At 38.8% G+C, this 21,722-nt stretch overlaps 1 protein-coding gene across 6 annotated transcripts in view; it reads right to left on the bottom strand.

Moving 5' to 3' along the window:
* Positions 1–21,722, bottom strand: part of LOC129771653 (insulin-like growth factor-binding protein complex acid labile subunit) — a 671,410-nt gene that overhangs the window by 421,124 nt on the left and 228,564 nt on the right. For all 6 annotated transcript variants that reach the window (XM_055775520.1, XM_055775519.1, XM_055775522.1 and 3 more), the window contains one exon: positions 18,230–18,323. The gene's annotated coding sequence lies outside the window, so the exon portion shown is untranslated. The remainder of the gene's footprint in view (positions 1–18,229; positions 18,324–21,722) is intronic.

Below are 21,722 nucleotides of genomic sequence, written 5' to 3'. Positions count from 1 at the left end.
TTTGCCGCCCGCACACTACGCTACTGCGCATACACACAAATATGTTCTTCAGAAATTAGAAACTTGTAGCTTACTTGTAATTCTAAATAATGTAAATTTCATCTAAACGCATTATTTTGCAATAAAAATACAGCACAACAAATTCCTTGAAAACTTCGATGTCGCACTTTATTTTTTTTTTTCTTCTATTGAGTCTAGTTTTAGTTTTTCTTTCACCTTGTATTAATTATTAATATTTTGGAATGAATCCCTCTAAAGAAAAAAAATCATGCTGTTTCATTTTTCTCATATGTCATCTTTTATTTCTGTTCAACACGCTTTACCTCAAAAGATAACTGTCTCTATCTGATTTCAAAATGCTCATGAACACAAAAATAAACCATCAAATGCTATTGAATCCATACACATATACTTGCGATTTCTTCGAACTTCATTCGTTGAAATCACTCTGCTCGAGATACTCATCTATTCCGTCTCGGTATTAACTCTTACTCCCGGCAAAGCACCCATTCCGACGATAGGGATATTCTTCCGGGAAAATGCAAATCCTCCAATTCATATTTCAATGATGGAACGCTTTGTCGGGTTGTGTAATTCATTCCGAAGACCCCCCCCCCCCAAATCCTGCGCTTACTTACCGAATACATTTCTCGTGTCAGTCTCGAAATCCGCTTTCACTCAAACCTGTTTCCGGTGCTGATTCGATTCCGTGGAACGAAACTAGAGTCTCTCGGTGGTGCCTTGTGCCACCACAATTCCATTAGCTTCATTACTGGGAGCATTTTTCGTGGCAAAACCTTTGAACACGGCAACACACTTTTTCCTCCTTTGCGCTGTTATGGTGGGTATTAGCGTCTCTAAGCGTCAATGCTGATGAATAGCGTTTTTCTCGTCTGAAAAAACGCGTGTCTGCCTGGAAGTTCTTCGCTCGCGAAGCAGCGAAAAAAAATACCAACGAATATTTAATTACATATCCCCTTTTCCGTGCCCCCCCCCCCCCCCTTCAAGGATCACGGGTCTGTCAGTTTGCTGCGGAATGATCCACATTCGGAACGAGGAAAAGCTCCGGAGCTCTGAGCGAGCTAAATTAACTGCTGAGAAAACAATGGAAACTAATCCGACGGATGAGAACGGTGTGTTTAAAATTACGTACCATTCACTTCTACACCAAAATATGAAAAAAAAACCTCCCCTAATCACCATCACGTGTGGCACCGTGTTTCGATCCGCATTTTCTAAGCCCGCAGTGAAGCCTCACCGCGACAGATGCTTTGGCGTTGATCTAATGGCAGCGATAGGCGTTTGCGTTCGTTATACTTTCCGCATTTAGCGTCAACGAAAGTGGAGTTTAGAGTGAAGAGAAAAAAAAGTAAAACGCGCACATTTCATCAGCATTTGCAGCCGTGAATAAACGGTGCGCAGCTCTTATCGGCGTGAGTCCTCGTTGCGTCTTTTCCGCCTGCACCGTCCTGCGTCTTTTACGGAACCCAGCGGGTAATCTTCTTTTCCATTTCGCTGCAAATAAGTCAGCGTTAATCACCGCTGGCTGAAGTCGATAAATCGTTTCCAGGAAAATGGCGAAACATGGTTGGAGGGGAGGGGGACGCGAACAGGAGAAGGAACAATCCCAAAACCAGGAAAGGGCGCTACTCGCGGTTCTTTTATTTTTTTTTCTTGTTACTTTCCGCGGAAATCGATTTCCAACCAATTTGATTCATTAGCAATCTGAAGAAGCCTGTGGAGAGACGGGATGGGATGGCTAAGGTGGCAACGACCAAACTGTCTCTTTTCGGCAGCGGCGGCGGTGTGGTCCTCCGCACGTCCAAAGTGCTATAAAAGTTACGATCATAAAAGTGAATCATAAATAGAAATTTTATTGCTCCGGTACAAGGCGGCAATTTCGCGTCAACCGCGGGGCGGTTTTTTTTTGCCATTGTCGCTTTCGGTTGTGGAGTCACGCATCTTTAATAAAATTTAGAAGTTCTAGATGGGCAGATAGCGCGGGATCGGCGGGTAAGCTATTGTTATCTGCAGAAATCTTTCCGGACACTTGCCGACTTTGGCCGGGAAAGCGTGATAACCCATCTGTGTGAGTGTGTGCGTGTGTCTCGGAAGGACAGCAAGTTCGCATTTTTGTTCCGGTTTTTCATCTGAGGTCAATGCAAATTGTTATGCCTATCTGTGAAAGCAAATGGAGCAACGGCAAATCGGGTTTTCCCACGAGAGCCCATTTCCACCACCGGTTCTCATTTGCATCCAAATGCCTGCCGCACGCTGCCAAACATGCGTGAAACAAATGACTATTGTCACGGATCATTGACGTCAACTGACGGTCGGCTCTTTCGTGTGTTTCCTGGCCGTCTGTCTGGCTGTCTGTCTGTTTGTCGGAAGCATACGAGAAAAAAAGGAAGCCACACTCGTGTCGAGGCTGGAGCTAGAAAGTGCGCCACGCGAAAGGGCACCTGTGAGCAATGATGCGTACGGTACGATAATAGGGTCGTTCCGTTACCATCGGAAACACACCGACGACAACGGGTGATAGTGCTTGACATTTGACAGATTGACAACGCGCCGAGTCTTGTTGAGGCTTGGTATGGCAGAACATACCATCCACGTAATAATGGAAGCATATTGAATATTTATTGGGTTGAGAGGGAAAATCGTGCTGATTTTGGGGAAAAAATCAAAAGTCTTTCAAGTTTCATGTTTTAAATCTTCCCAAATCTTGTTTGGATTCCTTATCCAAAAACTGAAAAAATATGCTTTTTCCTGCTGTCCGAAAAGTCGAAGTTCTTGCTTGTAAGATAATTTTTCAGGAACTAGTACAAGTGATAAACTGAAGATGCAGTATCTGGTTAGTATAGCGGCCCATCTCAGTCGAACTTAAAAAAATGGGGTTGCCAAAAAAATATGCTGAACTTGACGTCTATCATATTGGTTATTTCTTCAAGAATGATGATTACTTTTTTTTTGCAATAAAATTTCAAAATTTGACAAAAGCAAATGGCCGATTTCAAATCTATCAATCTATCTTCTATATATTAGGCTGTCAAAAAAGTCCTGCGGTATTTCCGCGAGGTGTCGTTGTAAGCGCGTAGTTCTAGTTGTATTCATTGTATCGAGTCAAAGTGTTGGAAAGGTATTTTTGCGCGCTATAATATAGTCCTTGACAGTGTTTTGTTTGGTTAAGTCGTTCGTGAGTTATAGTGTCGCAAAATTGGAGCAAAATAAAGAGAAAATCCGACATATGATACAGTACTACTATGACAAAAGCAAAAATGTGGGTCTACTGTTCTATAAATAACTCAACAATGATCAATCAACTGTCTCCGCTGTCCGGTGGTCCAACTGGATAATGGAAGAACAGAAAGAATAACTCTTACGCCTAAATGGCTACTGTAATGGTATAGAAGGAATACTGGCGAATGGCAACTGTGTAATGTGCTAATTATAGATATGACAACCATGTGACATGTACACGATTAAAATTCGGCTCTGTTACAGCTAAAATGCTAATGAGCCTTAAATATAAATAAATGGGATAAAAAAAAAACAAAAATGCATTTCAAGCTGCCAATAAAATTTGTGCAGTTTATGGAGCTGATACAGTTTCCATTTCCACAGCACAACGATGGTTTCAACGTTTTCCGACGCATGTGAATCGCTGCTGAATCGCAACAAAATCGACCCGTTTCTGAAGCAGATGGTGACTGGCGATGAAAAGTGGGTCACTTACGACAACGTGAAGCGCAAACGGTCGTGGTCGAAGCCCGCTGAAGCGGCTCAGACGGTGGCCAAGCCCTCATTAACGGCCAGGAAGGTTCTGCTGTGTGTTTGGTGGGATTGTCAAGGAATAATCTATTATGAGCTGCTTCCCTATGGCCAAACGCTCAATTCGGACCTGTACTGCCAACAACTGGACCGCTTGAAGGTAGCACTCATGAAGAAGAGGCCATCTTTGATAAACAGAGGCCGCATTGTCTTCCATCAGGACAACGCCAGGCCTCAAACTTCTTTGGTGACGCGCCAGAAGCTCCGGGAGCTCGGATGGGAGGTTCTTTAGCATCCGCCGTATAGTCCGGACCTTGCACCAAGTGACTACCACCTGTTTTTGTCCATGGCGAACGAGCTAGGTAGTCAGAAGTTAGCCACAAAAGAGTCCTGTGAAAATTGGATATCCGAGTTTTTTGCCAATAAGGAAGCGAGCTTCTATAACAGGGGTATTATGAAGTTGGCGTCTCGTTTGGAACTAGTCATCGAACAAAACGGCGCATATTTGACTTAAAACAGATGATTGTAACTAATTTTATGAACAAATGAAAATTCAAAAAAAATACCGCAGGACTTTTTTGACAGCCTAATATATAAAAATGGATTTCTGTCTGTCTGTCTGTCTGTCTGATTCTTATGGACTCGGAAACTACTGAACCGATCAACATGAAAATTGGTATGTAGGGGTTTTTGGGGCCGGGGAAGGTTTTCGTAATAGTTTGAGAACCCTCCCCCCTCTCTAAGGGGAGGCTTCAATACAAATGAAACACAAATTTCTTCATTATTCGATAATTATACAAGCGAATGAAACGAAATTTGGCATATGGAGGTTTTAGGGTGCAATAAATGTTTCTATGGTGATTAGACTCTCCGCCACCCTCTCTAAGGGGGGACTGTCATGCAACTAATCAAACAAATGGACCCAAATTTGGCATGTGAAGGTTTTACGGGGCGCGAAACGTTTCTATGGTGAATACACTCCTCCCGCCCCCCTCTAAGGGGGGTGCCAAACAAACGAAACACAAACTTCTGCACAATTCGAAAAATAATCAAGCACAATTTGGGATGTGAGGATTTTTGAGTATGAGAAATGTTTCCATAATGTTATGACACCCCTCCCTCCTCTGGAATGGAGAGGGGGTCCTATAAAAATATTACACATATGTCAACCAAAAATATTTCAACCAAACATGACAATTGGAAATTTTCGGAAAACTCTGAAGGAAAAAGGGAAAATTCGGAAAATTAAATTCCATATTTTCTACAATAACATAGTGACAAATGCTGTTGGTACATTTGATGATTGCGCTAGAGAAATTGATCTTTGTTCGAAACTGGAAATGGATTTTAATGTGATAAAACGCACTCCTATATCTTCGTCTATCTATACCAAAAAAAGGATCGCCGGATGTGTTGATAAGAGCAGAACTCGAGGAAGGAATTGTCCGATTTAGGGCTGTCTTTATTCTATCATATTTTCTGTATAAAACATTTATTCCATTTAACAGAGAAACATGTTATTTACAAGTGGTTGAAAAATCTTGAACAAGAATTTTGTCTGAAAATAATCTGATATTATTATGATGAGTTTTGTTAGAAATACTAGGAATTATAGTAAAAGGTAAATTCAACGGGGTCGAATAGAAGATCAATCAATGAACAGTTCTGCAATTGGACCCATGAATTTGCTCATAGTAAAAAAAACGTGAATGTTTGAAGGTATTGATAACAAAAAAAAAAATTTTTTTGGCGGGACAAAGTTTGCCGGGTCAGCTAGTTAGCAATAAAAACTATGATATCCAGTGACAATATGAGTAATTGGCATTTATAATTTACCTGTTATCATATAATTTAACATTATACTTTCGTTATACATGTTGTTTCATTCTAACTAATCCTGATCTTGTTTTAGAGCACTTCCATGCCAAATTAGCCGAAAACAGCAAATTTTGACGCCTCTTCGATTTTATTGAATTTTGGTACTTATGATGGAAGCTACATAAAGTCATAATTTTCATTGCTGTTTTCGGCTAATTTGGCATGGAAGTGCTCTAAAACTAGATCAGGATTAGTTAGAATGAAACAACATGTATAACGAAAGTATAATGTTAAATTATATGATAACATGTAAATTATAAATGCCAATTACTTATATTGTCACTGTATATCCTAGTTTTTATTGCTAACTAGCTGACCCGGCAAACTTCGCCCCGCCAAGAAAATGTTTTTTGTTATCAATACCTTCAAACATTCACGTTTTTTTTACTATGAACAAATTCATGGGTCCAATTGCAGAACTGTTCATTGATTGATCTTCTAATCGACCCCGTTGAATTTACCTTTTACTATAATTCTTAGTAGAAATACAAAACTCATCATAATAATATCAGGTTATTTTCAGACAAAATTCTTGTTCAAGATTTTTCAACCACTTGTAAATAACATGTTTCTCTGTTACATGGAATAAATGTTTTATACAGAAAATATGATAGAATAAAGACAGACCTAAATCGGACAATTCCTTCCTCGAGTTCTGCTCTTATCAACACATCCGGCGATCCTTTTTTTTTGGTATAGATAGAAGAAGATATAGGAGTGCGCTTTATCACATTAAAATCCATTTGTATTTGTGTATTATTTGATTTTGTAACGTGAATCTTTTGATGCGTGCTTATTTGCAAAGTGTCTTTTATTTTGCGCTCTTATTTTGCTATGACATATGTCTTCCTAGTACTAATTTAAGATTTCTATGCCCAATAACACGCATTGAACGTAATCTGGGTGGTGAATTCGAGATTAACCCAATGCAAGTCAAAAAAATATTTAAGAAAATATCTTCCCGCCAAAATGGAAATCCCGAAGCTTGAGAGGGGGGCCGATATGTGATCTGTGTGACGTTAACAATTTAGGCACGGGAACCACGGTATTTGGAAATTGATGATACCGAAAATTTCTGAATCAGCTGTGTCTAAAAGTTTACATGCATTGGGGAAGAAACAAAAGGAAGAAAAACAGGTATCGGGGGCAAATTGATCACCCTAATGAAATTGTTCAAACGTACCACAGAGAACGAACATAATTTTTTTTGCGGTATTACGTAGTTAAGCTTAAAACTTTCCTTATATGACGTGCTCAACAATCATCTGAAGGTTCTTTTCGTCAATGGTTCTCAACGAATCGCTTATTAAATTGTGTAAAAATTTATATTTTTTCTGAACAGCATTTTCGTTTCAATTTTTAAGCATGAAAAAGAAACATATTTTCAACACGCGAAAACAATATTCATAGACGCCAAACATATTAGTAATATAATAGTTGTAATCACCATTGAAATAAGTGAAATGAATCAATTTCACAATAAAGCACAATGAAAGACAACTTTTTTTTCTCAAAATTTACTACTCTAACAGTACAATTATTTTAATCAGCTTTAGCAGTAACCATACTGTTTGCTTACTTTTTCATCTTTTATAATTCCAATCAAATTGAAAAGTTTTATTTTCGTTCGATATGAGGCGAACTTACAAGAAGCGATTGAGCGCAAGAACTCATCTCAACTATTTATCCGAGATCTCTTTGCCTTGCTCATACAGGAAAGATTATAAAACTGATGGAAAAATATACCATTCGACCCATCTCGAGAGAGGTGTACTGTATTAGCAGCAGCTAAGCTCAAATAAAAATTGTCAACACCAACCAATGGCGATTAACGGGTACGAAGTTATTTTTCTTGACCAGAACGAACGAACTTGACCAGGATACTGATGCTGAATTGAATTCACCAAATAGTAATAACAATTTTCAAGTTTTTTGACGTAGAACTACGTCTTTCATTTGATTTCGCATGACGGTAGGGAAACTCTCTTCACAAAGGATGAAAGCTAAGCTAATCTAAACTGGCAATATAAAAAGAAAGGGATTCTGTTGAGAAGAGCGCAAAACGGAGATAAGTGCGTGTATATTTAGTTGCTTCAATCCTTCGATATATGGATATTTGTGTGCGTACGTGCGTGCTTCATAACCCGTACGTGATAACAGTGCATCTTCGCTACGCTGAAACCCTATTTGTATCTGCTCCCGTGTGCATTGGCCCTGTAACGATGCAACTATTTTTTATACTATGATTGACGATTGTTTGGTGTTGCAAATTATGCAGCCGTAATGATAAATATAAACAAGGAGGGGAGATAACGGTACGGAAGTATTTACGCTAGGGTATTAGTAATGAATCTCTGCTGAGGCAAATATTCAGCTTTTTTTCCAAACAGTTAACATTGTTATTTTTCTATCATCATGAAGGCTTCGTTGGTGCCCTAGACATTGCTCAATGCATTGAACTGACGCTATGGTGAAGCAGGCGTAGTCCTACGTCAACAACGCGGTCGTGTCTTGAACACAACCTCCTATAATTTTTAAAAATGTTTTTACTCAGTCTTTTTCGGACAAGATCCAAATAATGGTCACAATATATGGGTCTTGAAAGTAATGTGTTTTACTCATTTACTCCTAATTTGTACTGTTCCTTAAATGTGAGTTTGGAGTCCAGAATAATATGCAAATGTACGATTATTTGTTATTTTTCTGGAAAGCTTCCATGTGGTTTTTTCTCCAATTTCCGTGATGAACTTCATGCCGTCTACATACACAAAAACGAGTGATTGAAGTTTTTTTTTTTTTATCCAAAATATATATTTTTATTAAGGCTCATATGGCGTCAACCTGACGGGGCCGGGAGTTCAATATTTCGACAATGTTTGCCTTATAACTATGTTAGTAATATGTAACCGATTACTCGCGGTTGGCTCGAGGTTAGTATTACAAGTGTTTTCGTAATTGTGATGTTGCTGTCTCCAATGCTCTGTACCTGTGCCCGACACGGGATACTTCCTTTTGGGATGCAGCTGACCATTAATCAGCAATGCCCCCTAGTCTGTATCTAGCGTGGTGCGTCTTCTCGACTCGAGGAATCCAAAAAAGAATGGTCACTAGCCGGCGCAAACATCAGCTCGTGTAGAGTTGTCATGAGCGATACAACCTTTGGCTCTTGTTGAATGATCAGTGCACTGCACAACCTTTGGCCCGTGTATCTGTAAAGAGTGTGTGTATGTATTGCCGCGACTAAGTAAAAGTTTATAGATCGGATAGGAGGGATATGAAACAGGGACACAACGAAGGAAACATCATTAAACGTTGACATCGGCGTTTCTGAGGAACAGGTATAGATGAAGCAGAAGATCAGGATCACGGCTACCTAAGATATCCCGGAGTGATTGAAGTTTGGTTGAATACGAATTTAGCCGATTCGATGCGAACAAATACTATGGTGAATTCAAAGTACAAGGTTTCAACCTGTTCCCATTTTCCATTGCATCCAATAATAAAAGTCAAAAATTCTCAAAAGGTTCGCATATTTTGAACGGTGTTCGGAAAGTCTAGTTGCCTGACATGTTACGGGGACATTATATCATGCATTTCACTGATCTTTGTTATTTAAAACAATCAACCATTTGTCCGAAAGGAGTGTCCTACAGCTGTGCATAAATAACGACGGAAAAGTAATAATGGCTTCGAAACATATAATTTTCCAGCTATTTTTGCAACCAAGTAATATATCATACATCTAACAATTAAAATGAACCACCAACGAGCAAAGAGCACTGATATATGATTATAAATTGTAACAAGTCTCTAAGTGCGCTGGGATTAAATTACACGCGTAAAGGAAATTTTTCCGCCTAACTGAATGTCGCTAATTGATGCTGTGCCACAAGTGCTGCAGTGCGCGCAGTTGTGATTGTGATTAGGTGCCAAGCAGCGTTTACAAACAAACGTGTACGCGTAAAATGATGTTCCACTTCATACAGCGTGCGTGTGCACGCGGATGCATCGATGCGTTTACTACATCACGGCGGCACCGTCTGTCTTCGGTCGAGTGCTGCAGAGATGCGAAGATGCATGCGAAGAGCAGATCTCAGATGTGATGACGGTGAACAAAACGGAAGACAAAAGCGTTGAAGCGCAGGCGGCTGGCCTCGTGGTGAAGTTATTGGTCTCAGATATGAAGTGGACATATATTGGTCCGACTACACACCGCGCTGTTGCTGTAGTTTCTTGGCTGTTAATGTCTGGTTCAATCGTGGCCTTATGGGTTCCGTTCCAGGTGAGGATACCACTCCCTCGGGCGGTTTGTGACGATCGTGGGAGGATGAACATCAGTATTCAATTTGAATAACATTACAGCGCATAAAATATTGAATCACCCGAAATAAAGAAGCGGCGCGAATGAGATGCGATGGTCCACGAGATGGGAAGTTGAAGATAGTGCTTTCCAGCAGAAGGAGGCTCTTGTTGTTCGTGATATGTGTTCTCGAATGGTAACATATGCTACCTTGCTGCCAAGCCGATGCTGCCGCGACGGTATCTTTCTCTTCCTCCGTATCTGTGTTTGAGATGTTGTTAAATTTCGAATTAGATGTGGGATAACGAGAAACATTTTAGAATGAAACAAATTTATGCACTCGCTTCAACACAGAACACACCGCAGGATTGCTGGGTGGAATAGAGTTCATCATCCTCGGACGCCATCCAGTGTCGAACCGAATCGAACCACAGTGCAGCAGTTGCGATTCACCTGCCAAGTTTATTGACACCCGGTTCAACCCAACCCATTCGGCCGATTCGAGAGACGTGTTTCACCCACTCTGGTGGTCTGGTCGAAAAGTCAGTGCTTTGTTGGAACTAAACCGATCCGATATGGCACGCGTGTGCTGCAAATGATATGCAAATGGGAGCAACAGCGAAACATCAACAGGCGGAACGACTGCCAGCTTAGTTTCCAATGAGCCCCGGTCCCTCTGGCGACTAGGCAGACTGGCGGTTTTCCCATGGCTTTTCACAGCTGTACGAATCGGGCCGATCGGTGTGTGTGTGACCCTTCGGCACCTTTCTGAGGCGGACTGGAGAATGGCGTCATGATTGGTGAGAGGATGGTTTCCTTTTAGTAATACCGCTGCTGGGCAATGGTATGTGATATTCTGTATCATGTTTAGAATTGATTTTAAGGTGAATAGAAATAAAAACAAACTATGTGAAAATAGCTTCTTGGTCATAAACAGTTAACACACAATTAACATATTTTTCATCTAATATTTGTCGAATACATGAGGTAAATTACACAATATTCAGTATAATTCAGTTCAGTGTAACAACAACGAAAGCCCTAGAGTTCATTACCTATTTATTAACTTAGGCCTACGTCTTTCAATAATGATGTCAAATCAGGAAACACGTTATGAAATGAAATGAATAATATTTGTTCGAAATAGAAATATCAAATCCAGCGTTCGTTCTACGGACAATGCGACTAAAAAATCATGCAATTCAAACTCACCCCGATTTCAATATATTGAGTATGAGCAAGCTATTCGTGAGTTCACAGCATTCACAACTCATCAGTTATCCAGCTAGCGACCAGACGGCAGCGAGGTTTTCGAAATCGCTGACAGTTTAGTTTTCCAAACTCACCTTTATAATTCAAAACAGCGCACACATTATCAAGGCGGAGGGTTCGAGTTCGATTCCCGGTTCACGCGTATTCTAGAACTTGCCACTCAAAATACACTCAAGGCGTGTTATTTGGCATAAGAAATCCCAACTAAGTACCAATGAAGATATCACTAGTTGGAGCACGTTAGCGCCATTCGAGAAGATGATTAAAACCATGATCACCATTATTCAAGTCACATTCCCGTCCTAGCTAGCAGACAGCATTCTTTCTCTATGCTGATTAGACGCTCCTTGATACATTGCTATGGGAGATAGATATTGCACAAAATGGTGCAATTTCGTTCGATGAATGCACCGCATCGATTTTCATGTCGTCTGGTGGAGAGTGTTTCTGTATTTTTTATGCATTTGTACTGGGGTGTAAGAATTTCGAAAACGAGTGCGTAAGGTTTGGAGTGCAGAGATTCGAGCGCCAATATCTCTGTGTCAGCTGAACAAAGCGGTATGATATTCACTTTCGAAAGCCCAAAAATATCTTCGGCCATAGTTCAAAAAATGCTTTGCGAGCAAACTATTGAAATCACAAAAATCTATAAATAAGCTTGAAAGTTCATTGAAGTCAAGATTGGTTGATGAATCACATATAAGAATTGTTGATTTTATGCATTTCCAAATAGATAACGATAGTGTGGGAACAAATATGTGATAGTCTCTGACCGCACTGTGTCTAGCATGAGAAGAATATTCGCGATGAATCCGGAATGCGCTACGTGCATTGGCAATGAAGACACAGATCTCGTGTATTGTTCTCGCTAGAAGAAGAACGAATCATGAATCACATTCAATTGCTTCCACAAAACCACGCAAACTCATCGGTCCTTTCCATGGCTGCAAAACATTAGAATATAGAGTTATTTACAAAATTTCGATGCATTTGAAAACAAGATTTGAAGTTATCAAAAGCAAATTAATTTTTGTAATTTTTCACTGGAAGAGAGCTTCTGTGAATTCAGGAGATGATAAAGATGATTAAGATGATGAAGTTGTTTTGAATTAGAGCCTTTCTCAGACTCTCAGACTGTCACAGTTCATTCTTCTCTAGCTATAAAAAAGCCATTCAGAAAGCCTCGCTTTCGCTACCATCTGGTAGCTAGCAGGATGCAAGATAAATCGTGAGTTACCTATTGATGACTTTTTCCGATCGATCTTTTTTTTTTTGTGGATTCGAACATTATTTCTGGGCTAGAAGTGGTGTCAAAGTGTAGCGTCTTCTAAGCCGGATGTTAAGAAGATATTTTTCAGTGCAGTGGCATTTTTGGTGAAAAACTGAAGGAAAAAAATTGTTCACTCGACACCGCCACCTCACCACCCATCCGATTCGGTACGGATTTTGTAATCCTACGTTAACACTGCAGTCGTGTCTCGTTCACCACCCTTCTTTACCTGTGTGTCTCTTTTTTTTTTGCAGTCCGATACACCATGACTAACAGGTGTTTGCGGTCCGTCTGAAAAAAAGGTTGAGTACCGCTGTTCTAGATGGTATCCTTGTTTAGAATTAATAGTTATTCCTCGAGTTAGAAAAATTAACCATCGCCACTCAAACAATGATTTCCGAGTAACACGAGGCTAGTTGAATATCTTCAAATGTTGAACATTTCCTGCCAGAATGAAAAAAAATATCCAAGTATTTTTAGATTAAATGGAACGATGCACACACTTTTGCCGCAACTGAGTATTTTTCATGGGTGTAACAATTTTTTTAACTCAAACGTATTTTTTCGAAATAACGTATATATGTCGTCTTTATTCAATGCTAATAAATGCCAATATATAAAAATCTAAAAGATGCTGATGAACTTAAAAAAATAGTTCGGAAGAAACTGTTCAAGAACAAATTGTAAGAAACTGAAATGTTTAAAAAAAACATATGCTGAGACAAAAAAAAAAGTTTTTAAAATTAATTTCAAAATAAACATCCAACTTTGATTAGCTTCAAACCAATTTTTTCTCAATATTTGGAGTATGGTAATTAGAAATCCTATCCAAATCTTTGTTCACGTTTTCAGGATTGAGAAATCTTAGTAAATGTGTAACTTAGGGCTAAGTTTAACAGCGATATATTGAGGATAAAATGAAAATAAAAAAAAACTTAGCATGTCAGAAGTAATGAAGGATTTCGAATGCTTATAACTCGAACATTTCTTGATAGATCACAAAGTTGTTTGCTTAACTTCATTGGAAATATTTCTACGCATCTATCCGTCCAAAAGAAGTGACTAAAGTAGCAGCAAAATAAAATTTGAATACATCAATACCTCTCTCTCCCTCTATCTCCCTCTATCTCCCTCTCTCTCCCTCGTGATCTCTGCGTGAGAGGTATTGATGTTACCATTACCCCAGATCGACTCCGATCAATACCACTGCTAGAACAATCGTGGCTATCCACTGTGCGTATCTTTCTATCCAGAGGAAATGAGGAAAAGAAGCCACCATCGCTCTAGTCAATCTCAGTTTGTATTGTGCTAGCGTGATAAGCAGAGGTGCAATTTCAGAATATGCAAAACGTAAGCATAGTGCAAAACTTGCACTGATGCACTGAAGAATTATTTCAAATTGCATTTGCGAAAACATTAATTCTTCAGTCAGCGAGCAGAAGTCGACGTGAACTCACTTCGGAGGAGAGCTGTGAATGAAGAATGTCAAACCGCATTACAATTCTGACCTATTTTACATTTTTTTATTCTTAAATCCTATGTAAAATCTGAAATTAAATGTTGAAAAGATACTTCGCATCATCTTTCATACTGTTGGTAGAAGAGTGTTTGTGTATGATTGAATCAAGCGTAAGCTTTTTTGATTTTATGCGTTGTCAGTGGTGGGGGTGGTACAAATATAGAATCGCCTGTGGTTGCAGCGTGTATGTGTGTAAGTAGAAGAAGAGATGCATTACGTGAATCGGCAGAAAGGGCAAAACATTCTACATATGCCCAGCATTAGTATTGTTCTCGCGAGAATCGTAATGAATCATGAATCAACCATCTTCGGCTGCTTCCATGAAACCACCCCAAACTATTGGTTCTTATCAGGGCTACCAAAACTTATACTAAAGAGTTGTCTCCAAAATATTATGTAGCGAATTGATTTGTATGTTTAGTTTTTTTTTCCGCTAAAGAATTCTCTCTCTCTCTTTCTCTCCCAAAAAACATTGGAGCCAAACAAACTTTGTAGCCTTAACCAATTCAGCGAATCAGCATAAAGATGTTTTAGTATCATATTTTTAGAAGTTGAAACAATTATAACAATTTTTTATATTTTCCATCGTATGATGGCCTACATTTTTTTTAAACAAAAAAAAACAACGAACAGCGAAATTGTGTGTTATTTTTCATAGCAATATTTATTCGTTCCTCACGATGTCACTGAATGTGACCAACACACAATTCATCTCTTTGTCCTTTACTATGAAAGTATTTCAACATAATAAAATTGCTATTCAAGTGTACTAACTAGCTTTTTGTAAACAAATTTGTAAATCAAAGGAAGAGTTATTTACGCCAAATGAAACTGCATCCCAATACGAAAATATAAAGAAAATACAAGACTCAATCAAGAGCGCAAAATAGTTATATGAGTGGGCTAATCAGAGAAAAAATGATTGTTCAACAAAAATATAATTGTGTCTCATGGAGAATACGAACAGGATGTAACAAAATGGATCGAAATCTTCCAACGAACAAAATGATTACTAGTACTCAAAAATACAACTCATTTGTTCCTTTTTCAAAGAAAAAGAGTGAGGGTTATCAACATTCGAAAAAAAAGGGTGGGTTATACCTATGACATAATCGCAACGTTGACGTGGGACACCGATTAAATTATTGATTGAATGAAACAGTTTTCGAATATATCATATTTGCTGTGTAAGTAAAGGATTTGAACAAACGCCTTGGTTTCGAAGGCTGTGTTAGGAAACACATTTCTGTGGGAACAAAAATAACTCCAACTTGGATGTATTTGCAATGGTTTCAGTTTCGGGTTTTGACTAGAGACTTTAAATATTTTCAGTTCATTCGTCTCTAGCCTTCAGAAAGGCCCTTGGAAAATTTTACTCTACACCTGCACTACACCTCCGCCCTCATTGCCTTGAGAAAGGCACTCAATCCCTCGTTGTCCAGCATCGATGTTGTCCAGTCGGTGTCCACACAAAGAATGATTCGCAATGCCAATTGCGAATTTGGTTGGTTTTAATGGCTGTGTTGGGGAAACCGTAAATCGGATCAATCGAAACGTGGCAGTTAGGGCGTTGAGATTGCGCTTGACATTTTACAGTTACATTTTACAGCAATTCATATCTCAGGAAAAATAACATTTTATTAATATTAAATTAATATTTCCAATCAATTGATGTAAACATCTTTCCGATATAATAAATTTTCTAGTTATGAACATTCGATCTTTCATTTTTTCCTACATGTTCTGTGTTCAGGTTTTCGTTTTACCTCCCATATATTCCGGTTAGACGTAGTCCCTCATCAAAATAGAATATATAGAATAGAATGTAATACAAAAACCAAAAAAAGTCAAATTATTTTATCTCAATTCATTCAGTCATGGATATTTGTTAGAAATTATCACACATTACGAAAAATCTATTGCGATGGCTGGAGAAACGCCAATAACTCATGGAAGGGGTTTATTGTCGTAAGTTATTCAAATGTGTTATTCTTTTATTTGAAACTAGCTGACTCGGCGAACTTCGTCCCGCCAAAAATAAGTTTTTGATGTGAATTCTTTCGAACATTCACGTTTTCGTACCGAGCGAACGTTCAATCGCAGAACTCTCCATTGATTTATCTTTACAATTTCCATTTGGCACTTTACAATTTCCATTTACTATAAACATCCTATTACTTCCACCAAAACTGTCCATTATAATTTAAATTTATTTTCAGACACAATTTTCGCCCAAGATTCTAGATTCATTTGCAAATAAAATGTATCTACGTTACATGAAATACATGTTTGATACAGAAACGTAAATTTTCATTCACAATTTTTATTTTCCGCCTCACACATTTTCGCTTCACACAAACGGAACATGAAGCTTAACGCCGCAAACGCGAAATCCATATGCAGGAGATATAGGAGTGCGTAATTTCGCCTGAAAATCCATTTCCACCTTCAAACAAAGATCAATTTCGTCATGATGTAATTTTCGAACATATGGGTATTTAATTTTCCGAATTTTCCAACCTTCATTCAGAGTTTTCCGAAAATGTTCCGATTTTTCTCTTCACTATATGGAGCTGTATTTGTCTAATATGGCTCAAATCATTCCTTCTTCGGATTCTGCGCTTAGCAACACATTTGGCCTTACATTTTTATTTTTATATATAGCTTGAAGACTTCAAAAAACTTTTAGAAAGTTTAAGCCTCTTCTTAATCATACTACATAAACAAAAAACGTTCATTGTAAAAAATTGTTGAAATTTGAAACTTGTATCAACATTTGATCTTAATAAAATATGATTTCTAGAAGAGGCTGTTTTATCCGTTTGAGCACTGCCTGGAAAATGATCAGTGTTGGAACAGCAATAAACCTATTACCATGGCAGCGATCAGCCTCAAATTGCTGTACTTCAATGAATGAAGTGTTACATATGCCTATGTGAAATACATATGTAAATTTTTGTTTATACTTCTTTCAAATGACTTCTCTGAAAAAGCATTTTTTGTAACAAAAAATATTTCAAATTTCAAGATTCACTACATTATAAAAAATATATCTTTAAGAAGATATTATAAAATTTTACAAATTGATGTAATCACTGTTCAATATATGCGCAACAAACTTTTTTTTCACTTGCCACGGGTTATCGAGTACACCTTTCTTCCCACATCCGGATTTCGGCACCCCGATATTTCGTTGATACATCGTCGAAATTCCGACAATACAACAAGGACGAGCTTCGCCATTTTTCCCGCTTCGGTTTCCATTCCCCCAATGTTTTCACTCTTCACACCCATTGCGGAGAAAAATGAAACCCGCTGTTGGTGTTATTCCACGGGTGGAATTTTGTTTTGCAACACTCCAAAAAATATGTGGATCTTATCGACGCAGCGGCGGCGGTGGGGCTGCCCTGCTGCATATTGGCTCGAGCGGAAAACTTATCTTTAGCGTTGAAAAAAGCGGAGAAACTGACTGGCAGGGGAGACGCCTGCTGCCGCAAACTTTTGAAAAAGAAATAAAACCGGAGTCTGGACAGAACGAAACGAAGAACATGAGGAAAAAAAAGAAGTCAAGTGTTGGGACAAACAAATAAATATCTTTGAAAATCACCTCCCCTTGTTTTCCAGTGGCAAGCGCGAAACGACGGCAGCGGAAAACGGAAACGTCGGAATTTTTCAGTCTGGAGAATGTGTTTTATGAACATGTTAGGACTTTTAATTCTCCGATGGTTTTTTTTATCAAGAAATAATTATCACTTTTCCACACTTGTCATCACGACTAGGTGCGACCAGGCGTTCGTTTCTATTTTCGCTGCGGATTCCAATTTGAAAACCAGCGAACCAACCCAAAGCTGGGGAAATAATTTGTTGATTTTATTATCTCAACCCCAAAGCCTGGGATCTGGGATCGGGGAAAACGAACAACAGGCGGTGAACTCCGGTTCTGTTTCGATCTCCAACTAGTTGAAACATAAATGGACTTCCTCTACGACGAACCGATCCAAAAAAAAAAAAAGGTAGAAATCACGAAACCCGATTAGGGAGATTTATGAGATCTGGTAATCGGAGGTGATGCGTGGTCATTAATCAAATCGATAATTAGTAAGTCGCTCTGTCGGCGCTCGCTATCAGTTCCGATTATGATCGTAGAGAGCGCAGGCGTTCACGGATGTTGGGCGAAAGGAAGCAAACAAGGGGGAAAAATAATTCCAAACCAACTAACCTTTATTCGACGGATTTGATAAAACTGTCTCGGTCTCGGTTCGCCTAGTGTGCGAAGGCATAGCAGCTTAGCCCATCCCGATGTGCTCAATCATCTGGAAAGATAACGAGAGAGAGAGATGGAAAAGGGGAATTAATTAAAACATTGTTCAAACAATCTTTTCGTCGATGGCGATGGAAAAAAGGGTCACTCAATTAGCTCTGCTTGCTTGCAGCCGTCCTGAGTAAGCAAATTATACCGAAGCTAACTTTTTTTTCGCAGTATACTGAAATGTTCTCGGCGCTACACAGGTGAACAATTGGAGCTTAATAGGGATTCGGGCTAATCGAGCAGAAGCAATCAACAGTTTTTGCTGGGTGTTTGTTGGTTTTTTCCTCGTATATACCGTGGAGATGGATGAGAAAGCAATTATTGAAGGAATAGTTTCGCAGGCGAGTTCAGCCAATCGATTAGGGCAGATCACCGTTGGATAGCCCTTTCTAGACGAGGGACTAATGATAAACACCACACAGTTTTGTGCTGAAAGATAATATCAATTATTCCACAAATTGTGACTAATATCAAATAACACAACATCATTTATTAGATCATCGTTGGAAAAACAACGAAGCTGTGTATGCACTTGAAATATTATGACACACACACAGAATAACATGCATTCTTTCATAGAACGGAAAGCACATCTGCTCTCCTTAAACAGGCAATTTTCTAGAACTTCATTTGAGGAGAATTCATCAGCGAAATAATTTTCAATAGACATGAATAGAGAGTATTCATTTGATGTCAGGTCTGGACAATAAAGTGAATGCATAAAAATCTCCTGTTCAAACATCAGGCGCTTCTGGCGAGTTACTAAAGGTATTTGTGGTCTGGTAGATCATATTTCCTTCCTTCTATTGATCAAAGCTGGGCAATCGCTTCCTTTAGATCCAATTGTATATAATACAGACCGTAGTATGCCAGTTATACCAAGCACACTATGATCTGTGCAAAGTTTCAGCTCACTCGGACATGATTTAGGGGTGCCTCAAAGCGCTCAAAGTTTTGAATTTTTTGATCCTTGAAAATTTTCCAATGGGGGAATAAAGGAAATTTGGAAAATCAAAGTTATTTTGAAGCCAAATGACTTAAAAAATGCATGAAACGTCGAGATCTGGTGTCATTTCGAAAAAAAAAAATTGCCCGAAAATCGATCTTTTGGGACTTAGCTTGAGAGGCAATGAAGGTATGGAAAAAAATAACTATCGAATTTAATGAAACGACCATATACATTTTGTTTATTGGCCCTAAAAAATAAAAAAGCTCAAAGATTTGATTTTTCGATCCTCGAAAATCCTGAGTGGCCAAAAAATCAAAACTTTGAGAGCTTTGAGGCACCCCTAAATCATGTCCGATTGAGCTGAAACTATGCACAGGTCATTTTATGGGCCAATAAACAAAATGTATATGGTCGATTCTTTAAATTCGATAATATTTTTTTCCATACCTTCATTGCCTCTCAGGCTAAGTCCCAAAATATCGATTTTTGGTAAAAAAAAATTTTTCAGGATGACACCAGATCTCGACGTTTCATGCATTTTTTAGTCATTTGACATCGAGAAAAAAAAATCGATTTTCCAAGTTTCCTTTACTCCTCCCTTAGAAGATTTTCAAGGATAAAAAAATCAAAACTTTGAGCGCTTTGAGGCACTCCTAAATCATGTCCGATTGAGCTGAAACTTTGCACAGATCAATAAACAAAAATGTGCATGGTCGGTTTTTCAAATTTGACATGACCATTCTCGCTGCCACCCTAATGAACATATTTGACGAAATTGTTAGCCATTTATCGTTTTCCATTTCTTATTTGTATTTCATCGCTCTACATAGGTACTGTGTCAACCAATCACTAGTCTCATGCTTTGTTTTGCTTATTTTAACGTGTAAATAGGAGCTTAGGAAGCAAAACAAACAAAGAGTTGATTTTCTTATCAGCATAAGTTAATAGGCGGCTTAATACTCCTATACTCGCGCATTGGTCTGTCAGACCGAGAAATCAATAATTCGTTCATTTCTCAGAAAATATCAACACTACGACTTTGCGATCCTCTCTAGCTTCGTTATTCGTCGTTCGTCGTCGTTTAGCGTATCGCATGTGTTGGTACAAAGGGGGCGTGTGCCACTTTTTTCACACTTTCGGTCTGACACACCGACGCGAGTATAGGAGTAACTTTTTTGGACAAGTGCCTTTTTTTCATATTTTAGAATATTGTTAAATGAGATGTATAAATTAATGTTAATGGCGTGGAACATTTATTGAATATAATGCATAAGATCACTCCTGGACTATTTTTATTTGATTTCAGTCCCTTTTGTAACTGGATTGTACGGATCCATATACAGGAATCAAGTGGGAAAATCGGGAAGAGGAGCCAGTTTTGGTGGAACCAACAGATAGCGAGGGCGGTAAAAAAACGAAGGAAAGCGTTGAGGAAACTCCGCAAATTAAGCATAGAGAATCCAAGCAAAGAAGCTGCGTGTTTGAAATATCTAGAAGCAAATAAGCATGCCAGAAAAATGATCACGGAAGCCAAACAATCATCTTGGGAACGATTCGCGGAAATCTTCAATTCGAATACTAACTCGTCGGAATTGTGGCAAAATTACAACAAACTTGCGAAGAAAAAACATACTGGAGCCCGTAGTATCTTCATCGACGGGAAACAAACGAATGACCCTCAGGAAATCGTCGAACACTTTGCCGAGTTCTTTGCGTCAACCTCATCTACAGCCAACTATTCAGAAGAATTTCAACAACTAAAACGAGATCGTGAAAAGCATAACTTAGACTACAGCCTCGAAGTATCCTCACCCCTAGACAAGGATTTTTCAATTGACGAACTACTGCTAGCCCTAGATAACACGAAAGGTTCAACAACGGGTCCTGATAACATCGGCTACCCGATGCTGAAACGGCTTCCACTCCATTGCAAATACACCCTCTAAAGGCATTCAACCATACCTGGTATCATGGAGTAATTCCGAATTCATGGAAACAAAGCATCGTGATTCCAATACCAAAATCGGGAAAAAACAGCACGGATTATAACCAATTTCGTCCCATTTCTCTGATCAGCTGTAGAGCCAAAACCTTAGAAACAATGGTCAACCGTAGGCTGACTACCCACCTAGAAACGAACGGAGTATTCCACCCACATGAATTTGCCTTTCGTAAAGATATGGGCACAAGCGATTATCTTTCGGAATTAGACCATGTGATAACGGAAGCAGCAAAAAATCGAAATTGTAGTTCTCGACATGAAAAAAAGCTTATGATCGTGTATGGCACCGTCACGTGTTGGATAAAATTATCAGCAACCACCTGGGGAAGAACATGACGCAATTCATAAGAAATTTCCTCGCGGAAAGAACATTTCAAGTAAGCTATGGAGGATCGTTGTCGCGAGCAAAAATTCAAGAAAATGGTGTGCCCCAAGGGTCTGTGCTTTCTGTG

Source organism: Toxorhynchites rutilus, chromosome 2 (genome assembly GCF_029784135.1).
Source record: "Toxorhynchites rutilus septentrionalis strain SRP chromosome 2, ASM2978413v1, whole genome shotgun sequence".
Taxonomy (NCBI): domain Eukaryota; kingdom Metazoa; phylum Arthropoda; class Insecta; order Diptera; family Culicidae; genus Toxorhynchites; species Toxorhynchites rutilus.
The sequence above is the reverse complement of the archived record's forward strand: the minus strand, read 5'-3'. Positions and strand labels throughout refer to the sequence as shown.